Source organism: Chaetodon auriga, chromosome 22, assembly GCF_051107435.1.
Source record: "Chaetodon auriga isolate fChaAug3 chromosome 22, fChaAug3.hap1, whole genome shotgun sequence".
Classification (NCBI taxonomy): domain Eukaryota; kingdom Metazoa; phylum Chordata; class Actinopteri; order Chaetodontiformes; family Chaetodontidae; genus Chaetodon; species Chaetodon auriga.
This window is the reverse complement of record NC_135095.1, coordinates 15,892,730-15,907,337: the sequence shown is the minus strand read 5'-3', so window position 1 is coordinate 15,907,337 and position 14,608 is coordinate 15,892,730. Positions and strand designations below refer to the sequence as shown.

General features: G+C 43.5%; 1 protein-coding gene across 4 annotated transcripts in view; it reads right to left on the bottom strand.

Annotated features, from left to right (window-relative positions):
* syt1a (synaptotagmin Ia) overlaps positions 1-12,510 on the bottom strand; it is a 146,533-nt gene extending 134,023 nt beyond the window's left edge. For all 4 annotated transcript variants that reach the window (XM_076722090.1, XM_076722093.1, XM_076722089.1 and 1 more), the window contains exon 1: positions 12,377-12,510. The gene's annotated coding sequence lies outside the window, so the exon portion shown is untranslated. The remainder of the gene's footprint in view (positions 1-12,376) is intronic.
* Between the last annotated feature and the right edge of the window lie 2,098 nt (positions 12,511-14,608).

Below are 14,608 nucleotides of genomic sequence, written 5' to 3'. Positions count from 1 at the left end.
GGCTTGTGACCCTTTAAGAAGAGGTCATGTCCACTTGTGACCCATAGCCACCGGCTGCATGCGTCTATCCGTCCACCAAATTCTTTTTAAAATCCAGTTTTGAAAAGACAAACTATGCAATAACTGACAGTGATGACTTTCTCACACACCAGGCCAAAATCTCCCATAGCTATTCAACGAGGCTGAGATCACATCTTTTTCCATTTTCATACTCATCAAATCATTAAGTGACCCCTCATGCCCTGTACAGAAGCATCTGCATTCAGAAAGTTTCCCTGCTCATTTATTCATGTCTTTCCTTAATTTGGGACCCGTCTGTATGCATATATTACATCCATCTATCCAAGGCTGGGCAGTGTCTAACGAACTGGTATATGACGATGTCCACATGGAAATATTGCGATGGTTGATCATATCATTGTTGGATATTATTAACTATTTCTATTTTTTGCACATTCACAGGTCATCCTCACCCACTCACCTGGTTTTTCCTTACTTCTCTACAACCTATGCTTAAGATAGCTGATTGAGGAGATTATATTGTCACCCGCTCTGATTAAAACATTTAGTCACAGATGATAAATGGATGTTTGGGGGTGCTCAGCAATTTAAAGCAAGGCCCTGTAACATCATGCCACCGTGTCACTAAAAAAAAAAAAACACGTACTTCACTTCTTCTACGCGACAGACGGCATCTCCAGGCCTGTGGAGGTCAGAATCAGAGGAGGTGAGAAAGTAGTGCAGCTCTTACAAGGCTGAAATAGGACAAAACACAGCTATAGACAGACAAACTGAGTGTCGGGTTATTTTTATCAACAGGCAAGGAGTCATTTTGATCCACATGCTGGCACACCACCAAGACCTGAGACCCAGCGTATTTAGCTACATATCGATTCAACATTTAAAAGACTAGTTCAGCGGCTGTATCAGATTACGGAAGCCACAACCCCTTTAAGCCTCTGAACAACACCAAATCCTGTTTTAAATAACATTACAAGATAAACTGGGCTTAAGTATGTGGTTAATGTGAAGGATTGAAAACACAAGAACCAGGAAAGCATTAGCATGAGTTACTGACTCTCCAGTAATCACGCAGACCCCCTGATGATCCTAATTCTGTTAAAGAATCTGGGCCACATTGAATAAATGTTAGGTTTGTTATGTTAACACAGGTCTGGCCCGTGTTCCAGTCATTCAAGTCGGCAACGATGCCTCTGAGGCACAACATCAAGCTCACAAACGGTGTCAAATAAACATCAAAGGAGGGTTGGTGAAGCAGGTCAATGCGGGAAACAATAATTTAGCCTCTGTGGGCCAATTTTAACTGACATTAAATGAATGATATTATACTCCAGGGCAAGACCGTGTACTTCTCAGTTTTCCTGCTCTGAACACATTCATCCTGCAAATTCAACCAACCAAACGCTGCCCTGTGACTGCGTGTTTTCCACCAAATCTCTTTATATATGCATCCGGAGAGCCAAGAGAGAGACTGATGGACAGAGTGAGAGAGGAAGAGATAACAGGGCGGAGTGCAGGAGATAGGAGGCAGACGGAGAGTAAACAGAGAGCCAGTTAGTATGTAGTGACCCCAAAGCTTGAGATGGAGTCATGAGTCACTGACTGTGTTCACTGTACACAGAGAGGGACGGCGAGACAACACGGAGGGACAACATCATGATACACGGGCTCAATCAGCACCTGGTGATTTACAGTAAAAGGGCAAGAAAAGAGGTGCTTTTTGTCCAGAGAGGATATATTCTTCTGGGAGCAGAGCAAACAGCGTATCACAGCCGCATAAACCGCAAAAATCAACAACAGACCACTGAGAGGAGACAATGGTGTGCACGCAATCAAGCCAAACAGTAACTTAATAGTCCTACAGCACACGTTTCTGGGATTTTAAGCTTCCACAAATAAGACTCCTGACATATCTAATTAATTTTTCACTGCTTGACTGGTCAGGAGTGAACTGCTGATGAAAGTACAGTATCTCCATTTTGTCTTTTCAAATTATAACGCAATTTGTGTTGGCAAAATTGAAATCTGTGCGCACCAATGTGGAACCAAGGGCAATTAAGAGATGTTAACAGGTCTTCAGAAATGAATGTGCCAACAGAGATGCTGTTTTTCTGACACTCTGTGGCCTGTCCTCAAGTTATTCAAAAACTAAATTGTGTGATATTTAATTAGTGCTGATAATTTACACCTCAACTTTCTCTTTCTTTCAAAACAAAACGAGGTCGTGTTGAAGCGTTGATGAAGCTGTGTTTCATCTGTGGAACCTCTCTGAGCTATCCTTGTTTGTCTGATTCTTGGGTATTTACAGATGAACAGATGAAGGTGTTGTTCCGAGAGTCTGTTATGCAACAGTGCTTTGGCCACCAAACGTCATGTCTGATTCTCCAAGGGGACAGACAGATTTCAGGTTGCAGCAGTATCTAGTGGATGTGATGCCTCATTGCACACACTCCTTCCAAATCTGCACAGCAAACAGTCTCCTGATTGATCACAATTACAACAGCAACTCCAGCCTGCTCACTACAACAGAGGATGTTGTGTTTATGGTTTCATAAAACTGAGTTTTGTATTGATTTAAAACAGGGACACATAGAAGTAACAGGTCCGCAGTCGGCCTGTGTTTGCCTGGTGCACTGGCCCCACGGGAGCTCTAAGCGGGGTTGGCCAGCCAGAGTGGGAGGACGGGATCCAGAGTTATTGATTGAAGCTTCTCATAATCTGTGAACAGGTCCGGAGGTGCTGCAGGGCTGAGCGTGGCGAGGATGTTTGTGTGTGCTAGTGTGACGCTCTGACATGGAACCTGCCCTTCCTGCTGTCACTGAACAGGTTCAGCACCTTTTCTGAAGAGCAAGAAAATGTCTCATTATGTTACACAGTGAAACAGACAGAAATCCCTGTTTGTCAAAAGAATTTGATTTGAGGTTTTGGAAAAGATTTGTATTCCGTGCAGAATAAATTATCATTAATCACTGAAAACAAGGTGCTTCATTGATTTTGGACTGCAGTATGAATAATCATGCTGGCTGAGTGAGCCTAATTGTGTGTGCTGGTTAAAAAAAAAAAGATTAAATGATTGGATGTATTGCCTCACGGAGAAGCTTTAGCTTTTCTACTTCATGGCTCTTCGTTGCCATCTCACTGCTAACATGCTGTTGGCTCGCTCAGCTTGAGGGGGTGTCTGCACCTTCATGACTGATCTCTGGCTTCTAAATCCTCATTTTCCTTCAGCTGCTTTTGTCACTGCTCCTCTGCAACCACTGTTGCTGTTGCACATTTTGGCTTCCCAGGGTTATAGTTACCTATTTCATATTCTTGCACCTCTACTTGCAATGAGTATAAATAACCAAAATGGTTTCACCAGCCTCCATGGTCACTATCACGCTTTGTCCTCCCGTAAAGGGTGTGTTCACCTAAATCACACACAAAACCCAAACATCCACGGATCCTTCCAGAAATGGGATGGTAATCTTTTTTCTTTTTCTGTGATTTTGCAGCATTAAGGTGGCTAATATTCAGCCTGGGTACTGGGCACTGGGACTTTTAATTGGAAAACTTGTCGTTAATGGAGGCAGCCTTACAGAGATTGTTTTGCAATGCACAATGCATGCATAATCCATATTTGTAAGTGGCTGCCTCTTCATTAACAATGTTTAAGAAATGAATGTGAGGAAATCCATCATTATCTCAACTCGCAATCATCAAACCCTACAGCGGGTGGAAACTCATAATCTTAGGCAATTTGCATATGCAATTAGTGTAAGCTTCAAGGAAAGGATGTGATTGACAGCACTGAAATATTTTGCCTAGTTGGTCTGATTGAACCCAATTTAGAGAGTAACCATGTACTTTGTATCTCACCAGCCATTTTCAGACACGACAGCAGACAAAGAATGACAATGCCGTTTCACAGCTTGACCTCCAGGCTCCTATTGCAACAAATATGTCCAAGAGAAAGAATTTTCTCACCAAATTATTTGGCCAACATCAATGTATTACCAACAATCAAGACAATTCTTCAAGTGGCCAATTGGCACCGAGCCTATTTTTCAGAATGGCTTTGAAAATGTTGACACCATGCTAAGACACCAAAAATCACACTGCCAGCTTGATAGAATTTCATTTCAGAGGAGACCCAGACAGACATAGGAGGCGTTTTATTTTTACCCAAGGTCCTGTCTTCCTTTCTTTCTCATTTTTTCAGCCCACCCCCCAAGGTTATTTATTTGGCCGTGGAGTCAAAATCAATGGCAAGATCAGCATGAGGAGTTACAGGCTTTCGCTGAATCTCTTGCCGTGCATATGGGACGTGAGGGGACAGCCATGTTTCATTATAAATTCAAGGCCAATGTGTTCCCAGGGAGGGAAAGCAGGATGTCAAGGTAATGAGTTAATTTAGGAGATAAGGAACAGCAAATGTAATCTCAGAAAATTCACCAGCAGCAAAATGGCTCCTCAAGCCTGAGGTCCATCCTATCACATAGAGGGGGGGAAAAGTCACTCATTATCATCACAGTCTTAACTTTTGGTTCTCTACAGAGCAGTAAATAAGTGTAATCATCCTCTCAAAATATATTACAGATTACCCTGAGGCTTCATTGTAAAGATTACATTAAACCCTCTGGTGTGAATAACAGAGCAGGTTAGCTTCAAATGCTTCAGCTTAAGCAGTTAAGTGCAGGAGTCAAACAGCTTTACAGAGCACAATCATTTCTGCCACTATCACAGACCCCAGACTACCCGGTTCCCCAGCATTATATCAAATTTAAGCAGATGCCTAGTTATTATCCCCAAGTGGGCCGGGTTGGCCCTGTGGTGCTCTGGTAATGAGTGTTTTTTCGTCTGACTGGGTGGACATGTTTTGGAAGAAGGGCCTCTGTCTGCCCCCCAAGAAGCTTGGCTCTGAGAATGAACTCTGCACAGCATGGATCTATATGCCTCCACATTTGCATCATCCTTCATGGGAGCCACAAACATGTCTGGCTGCTCCATTTTTCAAGGATGAAGGGGTTGGTAGATGGCAGAGTAAACAAGAGGATAGGAAATTGAGGCCACTTGCTGTTATATCTCTCTGTCTTTTGAGCTGTGGGCTTTTGCTGGTTGTGCTGTTATTCCAGCAATTGACTCTGGCTGTGCTGGTTGGCAGTTCTCTCAAGTGAAAACATTCCTGTAGTTGAGGGTGTAATGCTGTGCATCGTTTTTCTGAGCGGTTGCTAAAAAGAGGACCATCTGAAGAATGTGCGGGGACAGCAGTGCGACGCAACAGGAGCAGCTTATGAAGACAGATCATGTAGAACGGTGTACAGGGCTCACACGTGTCATCTACAGTACAGCGCTAACGGGTGAGGAGGAGCATGGGGGAGGCGGCTGGCATGACAACCTACAGCAGGCAGGAGACTTGGTTGCCATGGTGACAAACAAGGATGTTTGCATCAGAGGCAAATCTCAGCGGTCGGCGGCGGAGGGCACACATGCCGTTCGACTAACTGTAATGGAGAATCGTCGGGGCCAGAGATGAGAAAAGGTGGGGTGAAAGGGAGGAATGCCGTTTCCTTATCGCTCGGCGTTCCCTCGCAATCTCTTTTCCACAGCAGGGATGAGCCACACTGTAGGAGGGGGGTTCCTGTCTAACTCACTGGTTCAACAGCTAATGACACCTCTTGCCTTGCTGTATTAGAGAGAAGAATTAAATCATCGTCACAGTGGGGTCACTTGAAAATATTAAGGCTGTAATGCTGATTATGTGCCTGTGCATTTACTCTGTTTAATCCGTCCACAGCGAATTTAATGAGCATGCAATGACCTTGATTGGTAGGAAAACAATACAGCAAAGTGTCTGCTCTGCTCAGTCCAATATGCACGGAGTTGGCAGAGAAGTGGAAAATGAAAGAGGCAATAAGTTGTATATCTGTGACAACTACTCAGGCTTTCCGGCACATATTGAAATTATTGTGATATATTTTAAATCCAAGGTCATTTGAGTCACGTACAGGGCGGTGCAGGGTGACACTGATTTTAATTGCTTTTTTTTATCCCACAGCAGTGTGTGCCACTGTATCACACACTGCTGGGTGTCGCGTTGCTTTATGACTCATGCATCCTCCAAGGGCGCCCAGTAGCAGCGAGGGAGCTGTGGCAGAGCCAAGAGGCAACTTACTTGGACATAGTTTCTCTGTTTCCCCTTGATGCGCTGACATATTTCTGGGGACGCCGACGGAGGCTCTGGAGAATTGTGAAAAGCTGTAAAGACACAATTAGCCTTTTCTTCCATATATAAGACTCAGCATGATGCTTGAGTTGTGAATGTGTCATTTTGCACAAATTGATGCATTTGCCTTTGTGACACTTGGTCCAGATACTTAATTTCCCCCCAAAAATGGCAGCTGTTTGACTCTTACAAACTTGTGAATGAAGAACAGACACTAGTAATTTGGATTCTAGGCTCATCTCCACACCGACACTTAACACTGTCAATACAGAGTGGCTAAAGCAACAGGGGACCAGTGTGGAGCACCTCTAATCTAATCATTTCAGACAAAAAAAGCCAAACAATGTGAGTCAAACAGACAACTACACAAAGAGAGCAGTTGGTTAGGTTATTACAGACATTACCCTGGAGGTAAGGTGGCACTTTCTCCTCGGTTTTCTTTGCCACTAAGTTAAAGCCTTAATATCAGCTTGTCGAGCAGGTGCATCATGGGATGCCCCCATGTGTCTTTAGGGCTGGGTGGATGTGAGGTAAGCGCAGGAAGAGAGGGATGGCCTTCTTTTAAAATGCCTTTTTACATTCATGAAACATAGAAAATGTCCTCCAGGGCCTCTTTTTTTATGCTGCGTGCCCTTCAGTAATAATTAATCTACTCTTTCATTAGGCAAAGGGGATGTTTCGCCCACTATGTACAGGCAAGGCTGGGGACTCAGGAGGACAGACACAGAGCACACGGGCCAAGGCTTGTGTTCCTCAGCAGTCCCACACACCCAGATGGTATTAATCTCTAATAACTTCCCCACAAAGCACCTTCGGGCAGCGGCAGGAGAAATGCTACGGGCAGATGATGCGTTTTACCACTGCTAAGTATGAATCAGGATATTAAAAAAATGTAGGAGGGCAAAAGCAATTTCCCCCTGAAGGGGATTTTAAAATTACAGCTCTCAGACTGGAAGTAAGTTTTGCCGTAAAATCATTTTCTCGTCCTTACCCATCACAATGAAACACCTCTCCTCCGCTACCATCGCTATATGTATAGACCTAAAATAACTTCTGTAAATGAAAACCTCTCTGACAGACAGTCACGACAAAGCAATGAAATAAAGCCTCCTTAAATACACTTTGTACAGTCTATTGTGCATTTATGGCAGGCAGTTGTGGATGTAGATAAAGAGGTGGATTCACAAAATGAATAACAGCCTGTAATATTATTTTTTGTACAGATTTTCCTTGGGAAGGCGAACCAGAATGCTGTCATTGTAACACTGATTCACTCTGACTACTCTGAAGCCATTCACTTGCTGTATTTAATTAAGCAGACTGTTGTATCTGCAAACCGAGGCAGACATATCCAACACAGACTTGTTTTTTTTACTGGCTTCATTAGACATTGTGCAGGCTGTGGCGCTGATCCTTTCAGACTCACTGCAACTTAACAGCAATAGTTTCGACCACGCTGCAGCTGATAAATGTGAATTTAAATGCAGTCGTGTACACATGGAAGAATAGGCTTTTGTCGCAGAACGAACAATGCTTTGGTTTGTCTGCACAAATGAAAACATGCTTATAAGCCTTGTTCTATTGTGAGGAGAGGTCCCACTCACGCTCTGTTAAATTCAGCAGCTTTGCACTGTCAAATAAGCAGCATGGTGGAGTTAGCTGAAAGAACTTAAGCTGTCATTTGTGAGATGCTTTTCTTAATTTTGGTCAAATTATCATCTTTGGTTAAATCATCTTTGGGGCCAAATCATCACTGCAGTGATGTTTGTGTACTGCACCCCCCAATTATCAAACAACGTGAGTCTTTTCTGAAATATCCAGTGAAGTTTCTGGTGGTCTTCTGTTGTCTGCCATGCTATGGATGCTGTTGGGGTTCGTACTGACAACCATTTCTTATTGTGGCAAACAGATGCTATTTTATGTGAAAGTGTCTCCAGTTATGATTGTTTAGCTTGTCACATATCACAAAACTATGAACATTGTGCATGCATTATTTTTACAAGAATGTGTCTCTTCCTCTGTTTAGCTCTGTAAAGAGAACACGTATGTGTGTATTTGTAGGAACACCAAGCAAGTGGATTGATCATGTAATCAGAGTCTTATCTCGGTGGGTCCACAGAGATCATCAGTTCTACACACCGTGTCACCAACACCGAGCTTCAAATTAGGACTTAGAAAAGCTAATTAGCCTATCAGTGTCAGGCCTCCACAGCAACGCTGATACCAGTTAGCCAAGCAATAAAAGCTATGAGGAGGACCCTCTCCAATTAGTGCCTTATTACTGTACACGTGACGGAAAGTGAAGCGATAACGATGCAGAATGATCACTCTTTTCCTTTTGAATCTTACTGGATTGGATGTGACTTTCTGATTTGTTTTCATCAGGTTGATTTGGACCAAAGTGTAAGTTGATCATGAAAACACAGAACATGGAATAGCATGGATGCATTTTTAAGAAGCAGGTTTTTCCCAATCATAATAGTCATTCTTCACAGCACCTGCTCCAAATGAAGAGAATGTAAATTATGCTACTACATTTTGGTGTCTCACACACAAACACACACACACACACTCATGCGGAAGAGGTTCTCAGAGAGAGAGTTAGCGTGCTACCAAGAGCCCATCACTCTACAAACGCTCAGGAGTGCAACCACATCAGCAGATACAAGACGCAAGTTCACTAAAGACTCGGTGGCTGATATTCTCTTTGACAAAATGAAAACGCTACGTCTGTCTCTGGTCAAACATCATAAACAAGGTCAGACCCACCCACCCAGTGTGCTCCTGCTGCATATGGAGTATGACCTGTTTGATTTGTTATATCAAATATATTCATTCAATTTTAAATATTTATCAAATATTTAACGGATCCATCAGTATTAGACACTTCTGATGAATGTGCTAAAACTGTAAAATACAGAATTCATGAGGATTAAAATGGAAAGCAGACTTTCAGAAACAATAAACAGGAAACCTGAAGAATATTGAAACATCTCATTGGGCCCATGTGGCCTCGTCATAAAGCAGCTAAAAAGATTTTAATAGTATGACTGAAATATGGTTCAGGCTTCAGGATGAAAATAATGAAAATGAAATCAGTTCGGGTTAATTGTGTTGCTTTCTTTAATTTGGTTTGTTTTATTGATTTAGACCGATGAGACTGATGAAATAATAACATTTTCACTTATTTTGACCCTGGAAAGAAACTAATAAACTCAACAACCACATTTTAAGCCATGTCCTCCAGTAGAAAAGATGAGAGACAAACACATTTGCATATAAGCTTAGAAGATTTAGACATATGAAAAAAGACTTAGCATGTGAAAAATAAGCCCATGTCCAACCTACATGAACTGAAGGCATTGTTGATTTGCAAAACAACGCTGCAGAAAATGATCTCACTCAGTGATGACACGCTTGCTGGCTAACGGCGGTGTTCAGTATTTCATTTCCATGAAGAAAACAAACACAGTTAATAGAAAACTGTGTGCAGTCATGTTCATTTGGAGGAATCGACATTGTGCAAGTTGATTTTTCTGGTTTTCATACTTAATGACAGAAGCATATTTGAGGAAGGATCCATATTCAACATGTGTCATTCTCAGCTCTCACTGATCTATGATTGACTGTAGTGTTTTTTTTGCTCGTTTTCATTTCAAGGTCAGTTAGACTGATCGATAGTATTATATTTTTCAGTTTTCAATCAATGTATTTGACCTACTGTACCAATGGCACGGTGATAGTGACTGGAGTGTAATTAATATAAGTCAACCAATAATCAACTACCAAGAGCCTCATTATTTCATACCCGACTGAGTTTCTTCATAAAATGCCACTCCTGTAATCCCTATTCATTTCTAATATTCATATTTGCAGTTATCTGTAACATGAGTGGTTATAGTGACGCAAAGACAATGACATGATGATTATAAAGGAGGTACATGGACGTGTAGGACAATCCAAGCAAGAAGAGCAGAAAAACGAGCCCTGAGGGATCCATCTCCACCAGCATGAGTTGGCCTCTGCGGTGACAGCGTCACTCATCTGTGCACATCCTGCTCACATGGCAGGCGCCCACTACCAAACAACCACACACAAGGTCAAATCATAAGAGAGATGCTATTTATATCCTCCATTTTGTATTGCTATCCAGAGCAGAAACAAACACCCGCCTCACTGTCTTTACTGTCCTTGCTTCTGTTACACTCCGCCTTTTCCCGCCTCCACCTCCTCTCCCTACATCTTCTAATAAACTGATCATAAGTGAGAGGCTTCAGCCACATGCAAAGTAATCCTGGCAGATGCCCTTTGTGTCCTGACGGCCTTTGGCTTTTTGAAAAGTTCACTCAAGATAACTCAGCCCAGACAAAAGGTTAGTGCTGCTAAGACATGAGTCTCGGGACTCTGGGTGTGTACTTCTCATTAATAGCTCTTAAATAAGTCTGATACAACATCAACAACAGACAGCTGAGTGACCACTTGATTAGTTTGGGAGTCAACACCTGCTCCTGCCCCCTCAGGTTTGCTGTAAATAAGATTAGAGGATGATGTGTGGAGCCAAAAATAATTCATAATATCGCTTGAGCTTCATCAGGACCCAAACTCCTATCACACAATTTCAAAAAAGTCCCAGGTGATGATTACAGTCAGTCAGGGTTCTCTGAAACCCATGAACATGAAAAATACCCTCAAGGTGTTTCAAAAAGCTATTGCCGGCCAACAGTCCACGCTGCATCCATCAGGCCAGGCACAGCCTCAGCCTGTCTGATTCAGTTAGTGCTTATGAAATGGAGCATCTGCAGAAGCTCCCACAGAGTATGTAAACATAAGCTCTGCCTTGGGAAATGAGCTGAGGGGTCATTTAGATTTGGGTGGGGGAAGCATGGAGTGCTGCCTCACTCTCACTCCCTCCGTCACCTGGTAACAGTTTGACACATGGGAGCTTCCTGGCTAATGTATTCCAAGTGCTGGGCTAACAGCAACACCTGAGCAACCCCGACTCCCCTCCCCTCCTCTCTCTCCCATCGCATTGGCTGATCCTGCCTCCTGAGATATTAGGTAATCTGGGAGCAGGCAAGAGGTGATAGGCCGCCCATGTTTTAACGATGCCTTATTTGTCAGCGAAGCCGCGCTACAATCACCACGGATATGCTTGACATGTTTGCAGAAAGCCAGGAGCCATCCATTCCGTGTGCACTGTGCAGTAGCCATTTGGCGCTCTATCAGTTAACCTGTGGGAAGTGATAAGCCTCCTTTAGAGCAAGGGGGGTTCCCACCAATCACAACAATAGCTGAGATATTGGGTAACATATGGAACTCAAGTGGCTTTTCAATTGTATCTGCTCACTCACTGTATAGACTCCTGAGCTTAAAAGATCGCAACTATGAGCAGGAATTCATTATCACTGGAGAGTTTGTATAATAGATTACCAGCACAAGGTACAGTCAGGAACAAAAGCGTGCAGGAGAAAAGTCACAGACAGAGAGGGATGTCTTGTTCTCCTTTCAAATGGCATTACAGCTCATTTCCGAATCAATAGCTTGTTTCTTTCCTCCCTGCCCAAGATAAACCCATCACAATTGAAGGATGGAGGAGAGTGGAGAAAAGAGAGACGGGGCAACGGAGCCACAGCCGGCCCATTTTATCTGATGGAGAGAGGTGAACAAACCGAGGGATTAGCTTCCATGAGATGAAAGCAGCTGCTCGTCTTCCATCTCCATTCCCCTCCCCTCCTCATCTCTCCATCCGCCCACACATCCACACCGTGGTCTCCCCTCGCAACCAGAGACATGCTCTATATGTTGGAGCCGATCTGCTATCGCCAGCTGCGCTCCACCCTGTACCTACAGCAGCTTCCCAGCAGGCACGGCATGCACAAAAGCCTTTCAGTGCACATGGTGATGAAAGGCGCGTCGAAAACGGGCGCCAAAAATGGTGTCACAGAGAAGCGTCAGGAGTTGTTGCAAAGTGTACTTCCCCTGTGGCACACTCAAATCACCCACCCTTCCTGATTATGTCACCTACACACCAACACACATCCATGCCAGCATAAAAAAAAAAAAAAACAACACACACTCACAAACAGACAGGAGACGTCCTGTTTCTTTGTAACTTCTGGGGCAGCCCAAAGAGGAAATGTGCGCTCTTACCTGGCAACAGCAGCACACCTTCAGCATTAAATCTGCTCGCCCTGACAAGGAGGCACGCTCATGTGGAGTACGAGAAGGGAGTCTTGGAGAGAGAGAGTGTGTGTGTGTTTGTGTGTGAGGCTGGGAGAGAGAGAGAGAGAGAGAGAGAGAGAGAGAGAGAGAGAGAGGAGAGAGAGAGAGAGAGGAGAAAGAGAGGAGAGAGAGAGAGAGGGAGGGATAGTGAGAGGTGGAGCCTTGTTTGGAGGAGAGAGGGAGGTGGAGGGAAAGAGGGCTGGATGATGACTCTGTCTGCCTTCTGTATAGCCAGTCTTATGGGAGCAGTGTGGATGGCGCTAGATCGTCTTCTGTTCAAACACACTCGGCGTATGCACCTTGTGAAAGGCTGGGAGATAGAAACCCGGGGGCAGAGAGCAGGGGGAGGAGGAGGAGGAGGAGGAGGAGGTGTGAGAGAGACAGGAGAGACTCTGGGCTGTTTAAGCCAGCATCGTCACACAGCAGTTCCTAGGAATCCCTCCAGTAAGAGGGGCACTGCATCACTGAGTCCTTGGCTGTGATTGGCTGGGTAGTGGGGAGACGCCAAGGATGGTGGGCAAGGCCATGTAACCTAAGATGACCCTTTCTACACATATTAACATGCCCTATCTGCGTTTCTCTGCCCCTCTGGGCAGCCGTCACCTTCAAGGACGCTTCAAAAAAATCCCCTCCCCGAGGATGCTGGGATCCCTGGGAGCATGTTTATATGTGCGAGTGTGTGTGTGTGTGTGTGTGTGTGTGTGTGTGTGTGTGTGTGTATATTTGACAGTTCATAGTAAGTCATGACCTGTCCTTGCACATGAACAAATACAAACACGTATGCACACACACACAGCATCTTACAAGAACTTGCACATGAAAGAAAGATGATTTCCCCAGAGGAAGGCTGTCAATAGAAAAGCCACACAAACACCTGCAAGGACAATCCTTCATTAGAGTGATTGAATATGTTGTCACACTGACCTCAAAACCAGTGGAGAGGTTATACAGTGAGCGCAGACAATTTTATTCTGAAGTGCCAGTAAGTCATAATGTTAGCTCAACTGTTTTGAAATCTCTTCTCGGTAATTTAACACCACTGATGCCAAAACGCTTCAGCTGCACATATGGAATGATTTATGTAATTATTCTGCCAATTAAAATGTGTATTATGATAATTGACAAATTAAAATTTTAATAAAATTATCATCAAACCCTCAATCTTATATAAAGGCTTTAAATTCAAAGGAGGAAATGGGCCAGCTGAGCCGTGCCAGCAAAGTGATCATGTGACACAGGATTCATGAATATGGAAAGTGGCTGATAATTCCATTTTTAGTCCGCTCAGGTAGCAAACTAGGTTTTCTATTGGCTCCACAAGAGAACTGAATAAAAGCAGTGCCCAGCTGCACTCAAAGGTCAGACACAAACCGACAGGCTGCAGGATGAATAGAGCTCTCTGTCTTGTGTTTTCCATAAAAACAGTCGACATGACGTGTGAGACGAGGTGTTGCTCAGGAGGAGCTGTAAGGGTTCTTAAGCACATAATATACTGTAATCACTCGAGTCAGATGATTAACAAACGCCTCAGAATCTACTTGAATTAAGCTGTCACTGGGCATTCTGGGGATTAGAAACCTTAATCAAAGTGTGCGGTACTTACATATGTCCAGTTTATTGCAAATGGCACTGCATGTGCAGAGTTTCCTCCAAAGAGTTGACCTGCCCTTTGTCCTGATGTCAGGTGACTCCAGTCCCCCACAACCCTACAAATGACAAACAGGTATAGAGAATGGATGGATGAAAGTGCAACTCATTTCCTTAAATAAATAAAATAAAACTCAAAATTACCCACATGTCAGTCAATTACACACTGCAGCTTAGAAAATAAAGCACTAATTTTGAAAAGCATGGTTTCACTTAGTTCAATTTGGTTATTTTATGGTATTTTTAACAGCAACATAATACAGCATATGGTGATATATTTCTATATGATATGAACGTGTTGACATAAATAATAAGAGAAGGTGTAACACTGAGTATGACTTTGTAAATATTAAATAAAATAAGTCTCAACATAAGGTGTCAAGCCTCGTCCAAAAACCAAGAGAAGACATGCTGCTTCCTCTGGTGAGTCACATATGGCACCCTGCGGTGATCTGTCTTTATCCAGCACGGAAAGGTCAGCCTCCTGTCCAGCATGGTTTTGCTTTCCTAATA